This window comes from Artibeus jamaicensis, unplaced genomic scaffold (genome assembly GCF_021234435.1).
Source record: "Artibeus jamaicensis isolate MK-2021 breed Jamaican fruit bat unplaced genomic scaffold, CSHL_Jam_final scaffold_847, whole genome shotgun sequence".
Lineage (NCBI taxonomy): Eukaryota > Metazoa > Chordata > Mammalia > Chiroptera > Phyllostomidae > Artibeus > Artibeus jamaicensis.
Window position 1 is genome coordinate 6,465,831 of NW_026522057.1, and position 15,777 is coordinate 6,481,607.

At 46.7% G+C, this 15,777-nt stretch overlaps 1 long non-coding RNA gene across 1 annotated transcript in view; it reads left to right on the plus strand.

The window, feature by feature from the left end:
- LOC119052490 (uncharacterized) overlaps positions 1-15,572 on the plus strand; it is a 31,449-nt gene extending 15,877 nt beyond the window's left edge. The window contains exon 3 of the long non-coding RNA XR_005083117.2: positions 15,489-15,572. This is a non-coding gene — a long non-coding RNA (uncharacterized LOC119052490). The remainder of the gene's footprint in view (positions 1-15,488) is intronic.
- The last annotated feature ends 205 nt before the right edge of the window (positions 15,573-15,777 follow it).

Sequence of the window (15,777 nt, forward strand, 5' to 3'; positions counted from 1 at the left end):
TGAATATAACAGAATATCATTCAGCTTTCAAAAAGAATGACATGTCCGTGACACCACATGGATGGACCTTGAAAACATTATGCTAAACGAAAGAAGCCAGATAGAAAAGAACAAAATTGTATGCTTCCATCTATATGAGGTACTTCAAATAGGCAAATTCATAGACATAGAAAGTAGAATAGAGATGACCAGGGGCTGGGAGAAGGAGGCAGTAGGAAGTTATTGTCAGATGGGTACCAGTTTCTGTCTGGGATGATGAAAAATTTCTGGAAACAAATGGTGGTGATGGTTGCACAGCATTGTAAATATACTTAATGTCTGAATGATGCACTTCACAATGGATAAAATGACAAAATTTATGGTATGTCTATTTTACTACATTAAAAACTTTTTTTTTTTAAAAAAAGCATGTAAGAAATCTTACCTTGAGATATTTAGGTCTTGTTACTTTAATTTTTTTGTCATTAAAAATCCTTTTATGGTATTTTTTATTATTTAAAATTGTAACAGTTGTTTGAAGAAAACAGAAAATACTGATAAACCAAAAGGGGAAAATGAAGACGTTCACTCCCCTAGAGGTAGTCACATCCTTCCAGATCATCGTTCTCTGTCGTTGCCCCTCTTTTATTCCCTTCCGATGTGGTTCTGCACCCTCCTGTTGTTTAGGACATTTGAGGTCATTTTCCACTGTGAGTTCTTATCTATATTAGAGCTTGGACTCCCCTGTCCAATGGGTAGAAAAACACGTTCTAAAACCAAGAGAAGTGATAAAACCCTGAAAAGGAGCCAAGAAATGTGTGATCAGAATTCTCTGACTCATGCTGAGACCATTTGGAAGTTGCGTTGGAAAGGACAACTTTGAACACACTATGCCCGAAAGTCTCTTGAAGGCATGTGGCCAAAGGAATGATCGGCATGTTTGATGCAGTCCGTTTCACAGAGGAAAATTATCTTTTTAGCTCCTACCTGTCCTCCATTTTAGCTTCTTTATTGGGTTGTAAAGCAAGAGCACCAAATGCGCAACTGTGTGCTTGGTCAGGATATTGTTATTTGCAGATAGAGTCCCTGGTCTTCCTGAGCAGGAGCATGAATTAACACTACCTTTACCTCTCAGACTATGCACAGGGTTCTGTCCTGCTAACTGCAGAATGTGAGACTCTGCTTCATGTTATTCTCTATTTGCGTGTGTTACATGCTGTTAGGTTGGCTCCAACTCCTGGTGGTCCTATGAATGGGTGAGTCCACAGTGTCCTGTCCTCAACAGCCTGGCTCAGCTCCTGCAGACTCATGCCTCTGGCTTCTTTTATGGAGTCAATCCATCTCTTATTTAGCCTTCCTCTTTCCCTGCTGCTTTCCATTTTTCCCAGCATGGCAGGCTTTTCCAGAGAACTCGGCCTTCTCAGGATGCCCCCCAAGCAGAACAGCTTTAGTTTTGTCACTTTTGCCTGTTCTCTCTCCGTAATATTCTCTACTTACCATAATATCAAAGACAAATCAATGACTTCCTTTGCGAGGAGCAAATGCGCTTCTGCTCAGCCAGAGGTGCCTCTCCTGTTGAGTATCAGAGGGCCTGCCAAGGTAGGTGGGCTCTGAAAAGGGAATCTTCAGATTTACCCTCAGTGGTCCTAGGCTCTCCTGCCCCATGTGCTTGTTCGCAAGAAGAAAACATGGCTAGAGCTTCGGTTTTGCTTATAGGGTCAGGAGAAATAGCAAAAGAGAGCCTGGCTTCCAGGGACAGATACCAATGCCTCTGATTCGGTATATTCCCTCCAGGGCTGTTTGCCTCACTTCTCAAATATAGTTTCAATGGTACAGTGAGAACCCAAATCCAGAATTTCTATTTTCATTACTTTCTTAAGCACATCTAATAAATTCCTATTTCCTCTTGGCTCTTGATCTCAATTCCACACAGTTTTGTCCACCCGCGGTCCTGGGCCCTCAGGCCCACTGGGCTGGCTCCCTTTGGTTGCTATTGCTCTTCCTCACCTCTTGCCCTGCATGGGACAGGACGAGGCTGTTGGGTCTTCTGAGAGCCAGCACACGGTTTGGTACGTTTCTTCTTCTGGGGAACATTCCAGATGGCCAAGTTTGTCTTGATCCTTTCAATAGTTCTACTTAGCACTTAAAGCCATTTTAATGCTTTCCCCAAATAGTTCTTAAAGATTCATTAATTAATTCACTCTTTCAACAAATATTTATAAAGCACTTACATCCCAGGGCCTCTGTTAAGCGTGGAGGATGGATTTATGAATGAGGAAATCCCTATTCCAGAATTCAGTTGAAAGGAAAAAATACTTTTAGGTTTTTAGCACTTCACACAAAATTCCTTGCGATGGTTCTTCGGCTGTGAGTATAACCTCAGTGTCTAGAGAAAAGAGAATGTGAGGTGATTCTTCTTTTTCTCTTTCTTCTCCTTTGCTCCTAAACCACCCTAAACCTGACCATCTTCCTGCTGCTCTGACCAACTACTCCATGTTGGCATTAGTCGGAATCTTATCCTAGGTTCCTCCTCTCTTTTTTCTTATTGAACCATGTGTTAGTTCCGCCCCCCCATGATCCCCCTGCCCCCACCCTCGCCCACCACCAGGACTTCAGTTACCACCAATTACTGATGAATTCTCAATCTATGTCTCCAGGGGGGCCCCTGTCCTGAGCTCCCTCTGCCCCTGCCTCCTGGCCATGTGTCCACATGCACTTGGAGTTCAGCAAACAGAAGCCTTCATCCTTCTCTAAAACCTGCTTCTCCTATGTCAATCATATCCTTCCTGGTCCTTCAAGCCAGAAACCTAGAACTCTAGCAACGAGTCCAGTCATTTTCTATTACCTACACTCCTTCCACCCAACTGAGAAGTTGATTCATAACATTCTGCATATCTTGCCCTCTCTCTAGATTCTCATAATTATCTTTTCCCCTCAGTACAGGCCAGTGGCTTTCCAAGTGTTTTTACTGGAGTCCTTTCAGGGGCTCCTGAAGTTGGACTGGACAGGGGGATTGAGCAGGCAGGAGTTGGGCCTTCTCTTCCCTGATTTAAACAGAGCAAGTACATGTTTATCTGGTTTCGGGCATTGTTTGGAGAGCAATCAATGGCTACAAATTTGAAAGCCATTTGTCTTAACTCCTCACCATTTCTTTCCCAGATTTTTGCAGGGCTGCCGCTGATCATGCTTCCTGCTCTGTCTCCCATCTAGTCCAGTGGTTTTTAACCTTTTCTTGGCTGTCACGCATGCTGGGTGCACTTCCTGTGTTTAGCTATAAACACCTGATGTACATGCAATGAAGCAATTAGAACACAAGTGAATGAACGTGGTGCTATTTTAAGTATCGCCTAGAATCCACTGTAACTTATGAAAATAAGTGAATCCTCTTTGGTCTTTACCTATTTAATCTATGATAAATGACTTCCAACCCATCTCACGTATGTTCCTCACTCAGCTCTCCCCCACTCTCCACACTGGTACCACCCTCCACGTGGGGGACACCTCAGTCACTTGCTTGCTTGACACCCTTCAGTGACTCCCAGTTGGCTCCCACATGGACTTAAGCTTTTTAGTGTGACTGACAAGTTCTGCTGGTATCCGGCCCTTACTAACCTTTCCAGCTGCAGTTCTTGGCCCAGTCACACATGCCCCAGCCACCCCACCCAGTGCACACCCAGGTAGCTGGGCTTCTGGGCTTTTGCTCAGGTGGTTTCTCCTGCCCATCACTGCTCCTCCTCCCCCTTCTGCCTGCATGTTGAATTTCAAACAATTTTTTTAAATGAAACTTTCATTTCTCCCAGTAACTGCCACTCATGGGCTCTCTCAACCTCTTCTTCCTGTCTCACTGAGTAGCAAGGATATTTAGTCATATCTTAATTTGATAATTTTTCAGTCTGTTTATTTCCTTTTTGAAAGATTTTATCTATTGAGAAACTTTCATTTCTTCCAGTAACTGCCACTCATGGGCTCTCTCAACCTCTTCTTCCTTTCTCACTGAGTAGCAAGGATATTTAGTCATATCTTAATTTGATAATTTCTCAGTCTGTTTATTTCTCTCTTTTGAAAAGATCTTATTCATTTATTTTTAGAGAAAGGGGAAGGGAAGGACAAAGGGAGGGGGAGAAACATCAGTGTTGTACGGGAGAAACATTGATTGGTTGCTTTTCGCACACCCACAACCGGGGACCTGGACTCAGAATCAAACTGGCGACTTTGTGGTTTGCAGGACAATGCCCAGCCCACTGAGTTACACCAGCCAGGGCAGTCCATTTATTGCAGAAATGACTTGTTCCTATGTTAGTCACTCCTGAGCTTTTTTAGCTCTTCATTTGAACAAAATTCAAATGTGTGGGAGAGTGGCAATGACGGTGGACCTTCCTTATATCTGCCCCCTGGCTTCACCGATTGTTAGCACTTTGCCATATTTGCTTTTGGCTTCTCCTCCTTTTCCTATATGTGTTTGCACCTGCGTTTTTATGTACACACTCGCATTGTTATTATTTTTGTTTTTTGAATCAATTGAGAGTAAATTATAGATTCCAGTACCCCTTATCCAAGTAAAAAACAAATCTCCTGGAAGCTTTTTTTACATACCCATGAAATAATCATCAAATTCTGGACATTAACATTGATAACAATTCATTATCTCATAAGAGAGTTCATATTCATATTTTCAGTTGTCTGAATATCATTCTTTAGAGCGAATATTTTGCTTCATGGCCCTGACCACTTCCTCCTTTGTTCTCATGGTACCTCTTCACTTGCATCATAATGAACGTACCACTTAACTTTGTGTGCTTGTTAAGGCATTTCAGTCTTTCTCACTGCACTGCAAGCTTCTTGAGAACAGAGGATATCTTATTAACCCTCGTCTCCTCAGTGTCTATTATCTAAATGGATTCAGTGCTGAGTATTTAACAAATAACTTGGACATTTGAAACCCTGGGTGTTTGGTGGCATCTCCTGCTCCCTGGACTCACTTAGGAGCAGGTAGGATGGTAAGTGGGCTGGGACGGTGGAGCCCGTACTGCACTGAGCGTGAGAAGGCCCTGCCTGTGATCCCGCCCAGGGAGGTGGCCTGTGGCGAGTTACTTCATCTGTGTGAATCTCAGTTCTTCCTCTGTGTTATGAGGTTTGTATTACTCACTCTGCCTGTCTGACTGGGGTGTTGGGAAGATCAAATGAGAGAACGAGTGTTACAATGTTTAGAAATGCTGACGTTCCTCCAGAGGCGATGTGGCGGTCTGCCCACTAGGAACGTTCTTGGTTTCAGGTCCTCCAGAGTCGCTGTGTTGCAATGCCCCAGACACACTCTGGGGCTATCTCTCTGTCCTCGGAGGGGCTGTTTGCAGCTGGGTCTTGTACATGAAGCACAGAGACCAACAGTAACAATTAACTGCGTTAACTGCAGTGGGTTGAATAGTGTGCCTCCAAAATTCATGTCCACCCTGACTCTCAGAATGTGGCCTTATTTGGAAATGGGGTCTTTGCAGATTAAATTTTAAGTTGCGGTCATACTCAATGAGGTCATACTCTTACGTTTAATTGCTCTCCTTGTAAGAAGTTTATGTGAACACACACGTGGATGAAGGTCATGTGACAACGGAGGCAGAGATTGGGGAGATACATCAACAAGCCAAGGAATTCCAAGGATTGATAGCAACTACCAGAAATCAGGAACAGGCAAGAAAGGATTCCTCCCCAGAGCCCCCAGGGGAAGCACAGCCCTCCTGACATCTTGATTGCAAACTTCTAGCCTCCAGCAACGTGAGAGAATACATTTCTGTTATTTTAAGCCACCTGTTTGTTATGACAGTCCTAGGAAACGAACACAGTGACTTTCTCCTTGCCACCTCCATAACATCTGTTAGCATAACCTTCCTGCTGGAGTTGAACCATCAGACAAGTGGAGGAGGGAGGAAGGGAGGTTACTGAGGGACTTCAGTGCAGCTGTACCTCTCTGACCCCTGTGCAGACTGTAGTCCTGTGGCAGGGTTGCTGGTCTCTTTCTGGAACAGAGCAGGCAGGGCTCTGGTTGGTGCCAAGAGTGTGCCCCACCTTTCTTCCACAGTGTCAGGAAAATGCTCTGAGGAAAAGAGGTGCAGAGCCCGAGCTCTCCACTTTGGCCCCTGACATCCTCAGGATGGGCTCTGTGGACGGTTCATTGGCAGCTTTGGCTTGTGAGCTCACTGAACATTGGGAGGGTTCATCAAAGCCTCAAGGGGTTGGCCCAGTTGTTCATGGAGTCTGGAGTTCAAGGCCTGTGCCTGCTGGTGCCATCTGATGCTGCAGGAGATACTGCATCTGAGATCCGAGTGCATCCTCTCCTGTGCCAAGGCATGTCCACAGCAGGGCTGTGCTTCCCTGATCAGGAAAGACACCTTGCACACCCCGAGGTGCCCTTGTGGGCGACTGGCCCCTTGCCTGTCTTCGCTGAGAGAATGGCATCTGGGTGGGTGTCACTGCCCTGGCCCTGGCTTCTGGGTGTTAGAGGGAAGGAGGAGAGGAGAGGAGGACACATAGTTAAGAGTCTTTCCCTCAAGTTGCGATAAGTTCCGGGGACCCTCCCACTCCCATTATGATGTCACAGAAAGGAGCAGCCGCAGCAGGGGTGAAAGAGAGTCATGAAATCATCTGGCTCATTGCCCTCTTTAATTTTCCATGGCACCAGGATGGCAGAGGTTGGCACATGTTCCTGGCAGCTGAGCTCTTGAGTACCCAAGGCCACACAGCGACAAAGGCGGGGGATGAGCTCATTGGGCTGAGGCCCAGCTGCTCATCTGGGAAGCTCTCCTGGGTTCTCACTTGTAATCAGCAAATCCAGACTCCTCGCCTTAGGGACTATCAGACCGAGCTGTCTGATAACAAATGAGAAATGATGACTCATGTCATTTTTAAGCAAGACTCTGGGTGTGCGTGTGAATGGGCCTTGCCCAAAACCCTGTTGGGATGCTGCAGATTGCATCAAAGCCTCTCTGTGGCGGGCAGGGTGGGGGGATACCATTTATGTAATCGCAAATTTTAATACTGACAGGAAGCAATGACCTGAGAATCTGTCTAGAGAATGATAATTGCTGGTCATAATTGATTTTTGCCTTCATATCTTCTGGAAAACACTTTGTTGTTTTCAAAGTTCTTTAGGGAGAAAAAGTAAGAAAGACTTACCATAGCCTTATGTAAGCATTAAATAGAGCATAATAAAGTCACCACCTGAACCGAAAAGTTAGGACCAGAGCTGCTCTCAAGAGAAGGAGGAGGGACAATGACCTGGCCTGGCTCCCTCCCACCCCAGCCTGGTGGGGTTTAGCCCACTGTCAAATGTCCATTTGATTTCAGTCAGAACACTCCAGAGGATGACCATGTGGCTAAGAACTTCGGTGCTATTTTGAGCTGCTCCAGCTGATGACAGATGGATTTATTTTTTTTTGCTTCAAAATCACAATACCCCTTGTAGCAATTGCTAAGGAAGCCAACCAGAATCAAACAGTTAAGTTAGTAACCTTGTTCCTCTGTCCTTTGGGGGAAAGAGGTGGGTCAGATGTGGAAAGTGGACCAAATGATTCCACGTTTCTCTTCTATCTCAAGTGGAGATTAATTATGTTGTAACTTCACGCTGATGGTGATAAGAGGGCCTGCTAACAAGAGTGAACTTTTTTCAATATTTCAGGGGAAAAAAATGTACCATGGCAGATTAGTCTAAAGGAGCAAGGTATTGCTGCCATCGAGGCCAAACCATAGTCCTCTGTTTCAAACTGAACATCCTGGAAAGCCTCACACACCCAGCCTTTCACAAAGTTTTAAGAGCAGATGGCAACAACCAAATGGACATGTTTTAGGGTTACCTGAGGATGGTAAAAGCTAGAGCACAAGTTTAAAAAGACATGACCCCAGGCCAAGGGGAGATGCTGGAAACTTATTTCTATGAGTAGAAAAGGAAGGGACAGTTTGGGGACAGAACACAAATATTGGGCTTGAAACCAAAGGTCCTGGGTTCAAGGCCCAGCTCTCCTGCACACTACTTGCTGTATGACCTTGGGTGAGCCACTTCACCAAAATCTCCTCATGGGTAAAATAAAGTAGCAAATCCATTAAAAATTATTATAAGGATCAAATACTATATTTGAAAGCACTTTTGTATTGTACAATGCCGTGCAAGGACTGGGTGTGGTGACCCCCACTGGGGTGGCCCTGAACATGGGCCAGAGGTCATGTCCACACTGCAAATGGCCAAGAAACCTGGGTGGCCATGAGCACTGGGTTTAACCATAAGATCTGCCCTTTTCTGAGAACAAAAGCTCTAGGAATCTTTTTCACTTGCAGGAGGCCAGGGATGCTTTTTCTCGAGCCTTCCTAGCTAAAAAGTCTTTGGTCTGAACCTGCCATTTACTGAAAGTCCTTGGTGACTCTGCCCACCTGTTTGAGGCCTGAAATGAAGGGGTGGAAACACTTCCCCAGTGGTCCATTTCTGCTCTAAAGTGGTATCATTTCACAAACCTAGAGGAAAGCTTTTGACTGGGTCAAAATCACGTTATGGAACACAAGTTGCATAGAAGGAAGTGTGCAGAGTGTGGCAGGACTCCACCATCTTTGGTTTTCTAGAAGTTGAGCTCACAGTCTAGTAAGGACGCCTGTGTCCAATAACTGGCACAGCTCAGAGAAAGGACACGCCACCCCAGAGTGCCACCGGGGTCCTGTGGCAGTTCAGGGTAGGAAGCATTTCTCATCAGGGAAGGGAGAGGGAAGGGAGAAGCAGGCAAGGAAGCGGCCTTGAGCTGGCTCCTGCCTGTAAGAAGGCCTTGCAAATGCATAATGAACGGCTTGTGCAAAGGCTTACAGGTAGGACCTGGGAGGTGGCATAGTCTGCTATTCACCTAAAACCATAACAAAAAGGAAAATGGACTAGAGGCTGAGAATGGGGGCAGTTGCTGTTATGTTCTGGCCACAATGTCTGACCCAGTGGTAATTGGCACACCTTCTTGAATTAGGTGGTTGGCCTGAGTTTATCCCTCCTGCTCTCCTTATTGGCAAGTGTGCTCGGGCACTAAGCTAAACCCTGGTAGGACTGGGTGCCCACACCCTGCATGCACGGCCCCCTGGGTGGAGGTGACTTTCCTGTCTGGGCACTGCCACTTTCCATTCATTTCACACACGGCTGTTTTGACATGTTAGCGCCTGGCCTGTTAACACAGAATAACAAGGGAGAGCACCCAGAGGCGGTGCCTGGCTCCTGAGCTGGCACCAGGCCAGGGCAGCCTTGGTTCGCAACTCTCCCCGGGGTGGCAGAAAGGCAACTCCTTAGCAGTCCCAGCTCCTCTGAGAGCTTCCAAGCAAGAATCGCCCAAACATCAGGGAGGAGGAGAGTCTGTGACTCCGTCCTCTTATGATGCGCCTTTAAGGCCAATTATTTCTAGAGCTAATAATCTTAATACCTCTTTGAATTAGACATTGGTAAAAGAAGGTATGCATTTAAAATCCATGAAATTACAAGCATACTAAGCGACTTAGTATTCTGGGTGAACCCTTACAGTCTGTGGTTATTATTACTATTAATATTAATAAGTGTTTATTCACACACACAGGCCCGTGGGGCACTGGGCCGAGCTGGCGGACGCCTCGGCCTCGGCCTCTGTCCTCGGGGATCCACAGAAGGCTGTCTCTGAGACACCGCAGTAAATCACATGCGTATTGTAACTGTCAAGGTTTTAAACACCTAAAAATCAGCACTATCATTAGCAATCAGTAATCACTGTTATAGAAGAATAAATCTTGTAATCTCCAAATTACCTGTTTGCACCAATTAGAGTTCAACTGATGAAACATACCAATCAAAGGGGAATTTACTTGAGGCACCCAAGCTTATCTAGGTTTAAAAAAAAAAATAGAAAAGGAGCCCGCTGAGCTCCCGAGCTGGTGTTCCTTAGCTCAGTCTCCCTAAGAGAGGCTTTTCTAGAAACAGAGATGACAAAGGACCCCAGGCAGAAGGGAGTCCATTATTCACTTATTTGTTTATCTATTCATTTATTCCCTGCCTACCTACGAAAAGGATTCGAGGTAGGTCACAATAAAAACACATATTCATAAGACACAGCTTTAAAAAAAATAAAAGCAAGGTTGAGGGTCTTGAGGTGGAGGTGGGGGCATTGGGCCAGGACATTTCATGTCCAGAAATCTTTGGTGAGTCCCTTTGCCTACCACCCTGTAGGAGAAGGAGACATGCACCCCTCAGTCACCTGTAAGGAACTTGTAACCTGGGGTGAGACGCAAATACTGAATGTAGATCTGAGCTCCTTGTAAAGCAAAGCACAGAGGAATTTGTGGGTTACCTAGTTCTCAGCATGCGATAAAAGTAAGTGGGTACAAGAAGGGGGAGTCCCTGCCCCCACCTTTGTAAATACTGAAGAAATGTGGAGCTGACCCAGTAGGGGAAAAATCCCAGTGTTTTTATCCATTTCCCAGAGACATGTCATTTCTTGGCTGGAGTTGGAGGAAAGAGATGAAAATGTGGAGCCACTGAGTCTCCCCCAGTTTACTCGGGAGCTTCTGAAAGCTTAGATCTGGTGTTTGAGGCAAAGGCAGGGAGTGGGGGCTGGGGCTGGGGATTGGAGCTGACAAGGAAAACCAGTCCCCTGGGAGACCTGGCTCAGGAATTAGGGAGTGCACTGAATGAATGTCTAAACCAGTGAGACTCCCTTAGCAGCCCCACTCGGCCCTGCACTGTGTGCCAGCCTCCTCCTAAGGGAGTCTCCCGGTGCTCTGTTGCCGGCAGTCCCTGCCCGTGCCCGGATTTCGGCCACAGCACCGTTTTCCCAGCTTCAAGCTGGCTTCATCCTACATAGCTCTGCTTTATACTTCACTTCTAGGGAATTATGCCATTGTCATATTAGGGCTCACGTGGTCTGTTTTGTTTCGTCTTTTTGTTGTAAGGCTACTGTATGTTCACTCTGATTTCTGCCCATAATGTTGCTATAATGGCGGAATTGTTCAAGTGGCACCTGCGAGCATCTCTAGACCGTGCCCTCTGCTGGCAGGCAGCTTCCATGATGACCCCCAATGGTTCCTGCCGCCTGAAGCTCGCACTCATGTGTCACCCTCCCACCCCACCTCGGGGTCGGTCTGTGTGACAGGTGGAATTCCACAGTGTTAGACGCCGTGTCAGGTGCTATGGACAGGACAGTGCTCTGCAGCCTTGACCTCGTGGGACTTACAGACCTTGCAGCACAGTATACAATGGGGACAGCATGGACTCTGGAGCAAGAGGGAACTGGCCGAATCTCAGCTTCTCCACTCGGCTTTGTGACTTTGAGCCTGTTCTTTAACCTCTCTGAGCCTCTGTTTCCTCATCTTTAAATCAAGCAAAGTAATTCCACCTTGGAGAGTTTGGTGAAGATTACGTGGGACAGTGTATATAGACCACTGAGCAGTGGTGTCCAGACTTCCAATGTTATTCTTCCAGTTGGGCCAGGAGCTGAGGACATTGTGTCGAATGGGAGGCCGTCTGCCATCAGGGGGCCCAAAATCGAGGGGATGGGAAGGATAGAAGTTCAAGACAGACTGTGACAAATGCTGTAACAGAGATAAAAAGGGCAGGCAATGGCAACTCAAAGGAAAGCCTAGAAAAAGCTTCCTAGAGACTGGGTGGCATTTTAACAAGCCTTAGAGGAGAAGCAGACTTTTCATCAATGGAGTAGGGTGAGAGCGTTGCAGGCAGGAAGAGGAAGCCCTGAGATGACGTGGGGCATACAGCCTCCGGGTGTGAAAAATGAACTGGACGGGCACCAGCCGAGTGCTCTGGCTCCCGTCGCTTCCCTGCTGTGGGCTGCAGTCTCTGGTCTGCAGGCTGCAGCCGTTGAACTATTGCAGACAGTCCGTGTTTCTTCCAGCCTATGTTTTCCATGAGAGCAGGGAATGTTGCTTTCCTCACTACCAAGTTCCAGCTCCTAACACATGGCCGGCACTCAATAAATATTTATTAAGTGAGTAGGTATAATCATATGTGTGAGCAGCTTGTCCCAAATGAGAAAATCAGGGAAGTCTTTTTTCATTTACTTGACATAAGTCACTTCCTTCAGGGACATGTGTGGTGGCAGTTACTCCGACTACATCATGTCACCGTGTTTTTGTCAGAGTCCTTCTACGACTCTGTGCCTCCCATTTCCTGGCTGTGCCCCCTGATTCTTCCTTGCATTCCAGAGTCTAGCTGCGGGCTCCTGCTCAAACTCTGAAGCTCCCGACACTTTCCCGAGCCGTCTTCAGCACTCAGCCCTGCGTCCTCAGGCCGGGTGGGGCAGACTCAGCCAACGCTGAAGGAGCTTCACATCTTTTCCTTCATTTAGTTAACTTCCGTTTTGGTTCTGGGGTCACTTTGAAACCAGAGCTCATTGGAGAATTTCTAATGCCATTGAACTACTGTGCCCCAAGACAAGGGCTGGCTGGTGGAGAGACTGCAGCGAGGGGGCATAGGCCTTGGTGGCTCCCGCCTTACCCTGTTTTCACTCAGGTCCTCTCCCCAGGCCAGTACTTAAGACCTTCATGCTGTTTTTGTTTTGTTTCTCCTCCCCTGGGACTCCTGAAGCACATCGTCCCCTGGGACTTTGTTCCAACGGCCTTCTTCTTTCAAAAGTCATTTAGGGTTCCATTTCCTCAGAGGTCTGATGTCTCTTCTGTTCTGTTTACAAGTTCAACACACAGTGTGATTCCTGTCTTGTGCCTGGATCTGTCACAAGTTCACAGGGTGCACAGATGAATGAAACACGACTCCTGACCCCTGGTCCTGCTTTCTAGGATGAGAGTCGTGGAGACGACAAACTAAACAGTGCAGAACTATATCAATGGACAGTGCCTTTTCAGTCCCTAAGAAGATTTATTTGCATTTTACCAGGAGCTTGTTGAAAACAGTGGCTTACCTTCAAAGATTAAAAAAAAAAACAACAAAACTTAAAACATTTTTTAAAAAGAACAAAACCTTTAAAGCAGTGCTTATTAATTGTTGAACATTTGGAAAGCGATGAAAAATATAAAGTAGGGTGCAAACTTTTCAAGGATCTCACTGCCCAAAGGCAAAACAACATTGGCATATTTTCCCATCTTCTTTTTCATGTGTTTGAGAGCCTGTGTTTACATAATTTTGCATGCCTCTTCTGTTGCTGGGCACTGTCCCCACCATTTTGCAGTTTCACCAGACACTGAGGAGCGATGCTAGTGGCAGGGGTTTGTCAGCAAGCAGGAGTGCTGAATTTACTGGCACAGAGACGGAGGGCAGTCTCTGTAAGAACGTACCCTTTGCTGCCAGCTTCTAAGGCAAGCCCTGCCTCCCTGCCAGTGCTTCCGTAGATAGCCTAGCATATTTGTGACTCAGCTGACCTGCTCGGCCCTTCTCTGAAGAAACAGCATCCTGGGCTGAAAGGTGTGAGCATTTCCAGTTTTCAGATCCTCCACCTCTTCCCTTCCCCCACCCAGATTTCCCTAGTCTCCAGCGAGCGATAATATCATTCATCTGAGCCTCTCTCCCTGCCTCCAATGACTGTCTCCCCTGATGAATTCTCTCTGGGTGACTTTGGCATTTGCATATTTCCTCGCTTGGATATTCTGAGATGTCGGAACCACAGACCAGGTTGATGCGATCAGGTACTTAGCTGAATGAGGCTTTCCCGAGAACTGCACAAATATTTGGAGTCGGGTGTGTGCCAATAGGCAATTAAATGAAATATGGACACAGCATGCTTCTGGAGGAGGGAGCCTGAAGTTGAGAAATTAGCTGTGGGAAGCGATCCTCTGCAAGATACAGAGCAGCAATTTGGGAATTTCCTTAACCCCAAACTGAAATAGATTTGGTACAGAAAGAGAGAAAAAACAAACAAAACAAAACAACAAGCACAGGATCAAGGTTGACTCTTGCATCACTACAGCTGGAAAGCGTTCTCACACACAACACTGGTCTGACTCTCCGGGAGAGTGAGGAGAGCCCCAGGTCAGTGGCGAGTGGGAGGAAATTCAAAACCAGAAGCAAGATGTCCAGACTCCAGCCCAGGGCACTTTCTATTTTGTACGTTGACTGACTACGTGGAGACCTGGATAATCACATCAAGAGCAAAAGGGCAAGGACTGCGATTTAAGTGTTTTCCTGTCACCAGTGACTTCATGAATACGTTTAGTAAAATCCATAACAAAACCAAGGTACCCACTGACTACGCCTTAACTCAGGAACGGAAGCACATCTGACCAAACTTGAGGGAGTTTCTGCTCCAGGTCTGGCTGCCTGTGGAGCCCTGGGGAAGGAGGTGATTACAGAGGGGGTCCCTGATCCCCACCTGGCAGGTTAACCCGATCCCAGCAGGAGCCCGGCCTCTTGACTACCCTCCAACAGTCTGAACCCTCTGACTACCCTCCAACAGTCTGAACCCTCGGGACCCACTCACACTTCTCTGTCTTCCGGGAGGATGGCCCATCCCCTAAGATTTGTCTAGACGATGTATAAGAAAGAGCGGCTCTGACCATGGTATTGCTTTAGGATTCAGTTTGCTTTAGGGTGATACGAAAATCACCTTTTTGTTTTCCAGGTACATGGGGCCAAAGTGATCATGTTTAGTTCTCCCCAGAGGGGTGTCCAACCTGCAGCCCACAGGCCACATGTGGCCCAGGATGGCTGTGAATGAGGCCCAAGCCCAAATCATCAATTTACAGAAAACATTATGAGAGTCTTTGATGGTTACATGTCACAGTGTATTTAGTGTGTGGCCAAGGCACCTCTTCTTTTGCTGGTGTGGCCCAGAGACGCCAAAAGGTTGGTCCCCCCCCCCCCGACACGGTTCTCAAAGTGTTGTCCCTGAACCAGAGGTATTAGCACCACCTGGGAACTTTTCTGAAATGCACATTCTCAGGCCCCACCCCGGCCCTGCTGCGTGAGAAACGCTGGGAGAGGAGCTCCACAGTCTTCGTTTTCACAGGCCACCCAGGGGGTTCCGATGCCCAGCTTTGAAAACCATTGCCCCCGAAAATTATTATCTGGAAATCTGGGCTGCCACAAGCCGGCATGAAGGAAGTAACCTATTTGGGATTATTGGGCCCTTAAGAGTAAAGTGTCTTCATGTCACAGTGCCCACATGAACCGTTGCTATACATTGCGGAGTGTCAAACTGGAAAGGATTTCCAAGTGATTCTTTGAAATTTAACTGACCAGCACAGTCAAACCCAATTCCAGCAGGTACAATATTTCTATACTTTAAAGTTTCACGGAGCGACTAAGTTAATCAATTGCTTAATCTGTTATTTTTAGAATTTCACTTCCTTACCTCATGCGAAAGTTTATTCAAATGGGAACATTTTATTACCCCAAAATGTTTTCCTGTATACTTTAACAGGTTACTAAGGAAACCAGTTGCAACGTTGCCGCGATATTGTTGCTCAGACAAATTAACGATTCAGCAACGTATATGCCATACTCCACTGGTTTTTTTTTTCTCTCTCTCTCTGGAAAATTTCACACTTATTGAATTTATACATTTATAATACAGGACATTGGAAGCGACGGGAGTAAAGCTGTAAAAAGAAATCGGATTCCAGGGTGACGGAGGATATTTCTCTGGGATGCGTTTCGCGCTGTTGGAGCGGAGGCAGAACCAGGTGATTTTTCATCCTGTGTTAGGGGCGCCTCTGCGTGGGGAAGCGGAAGGAGGGAGAGCAGCCGCATCCCGAGGGCCCTCTGGCGTTGAGCCGTGGGGGGCTCTCACTGGAGAGCAGCGCCAGGGAGGACAGGACCGAGGCTGGGCGTGTGGTACAGTGTGTGCCGATCACACGTTTAAG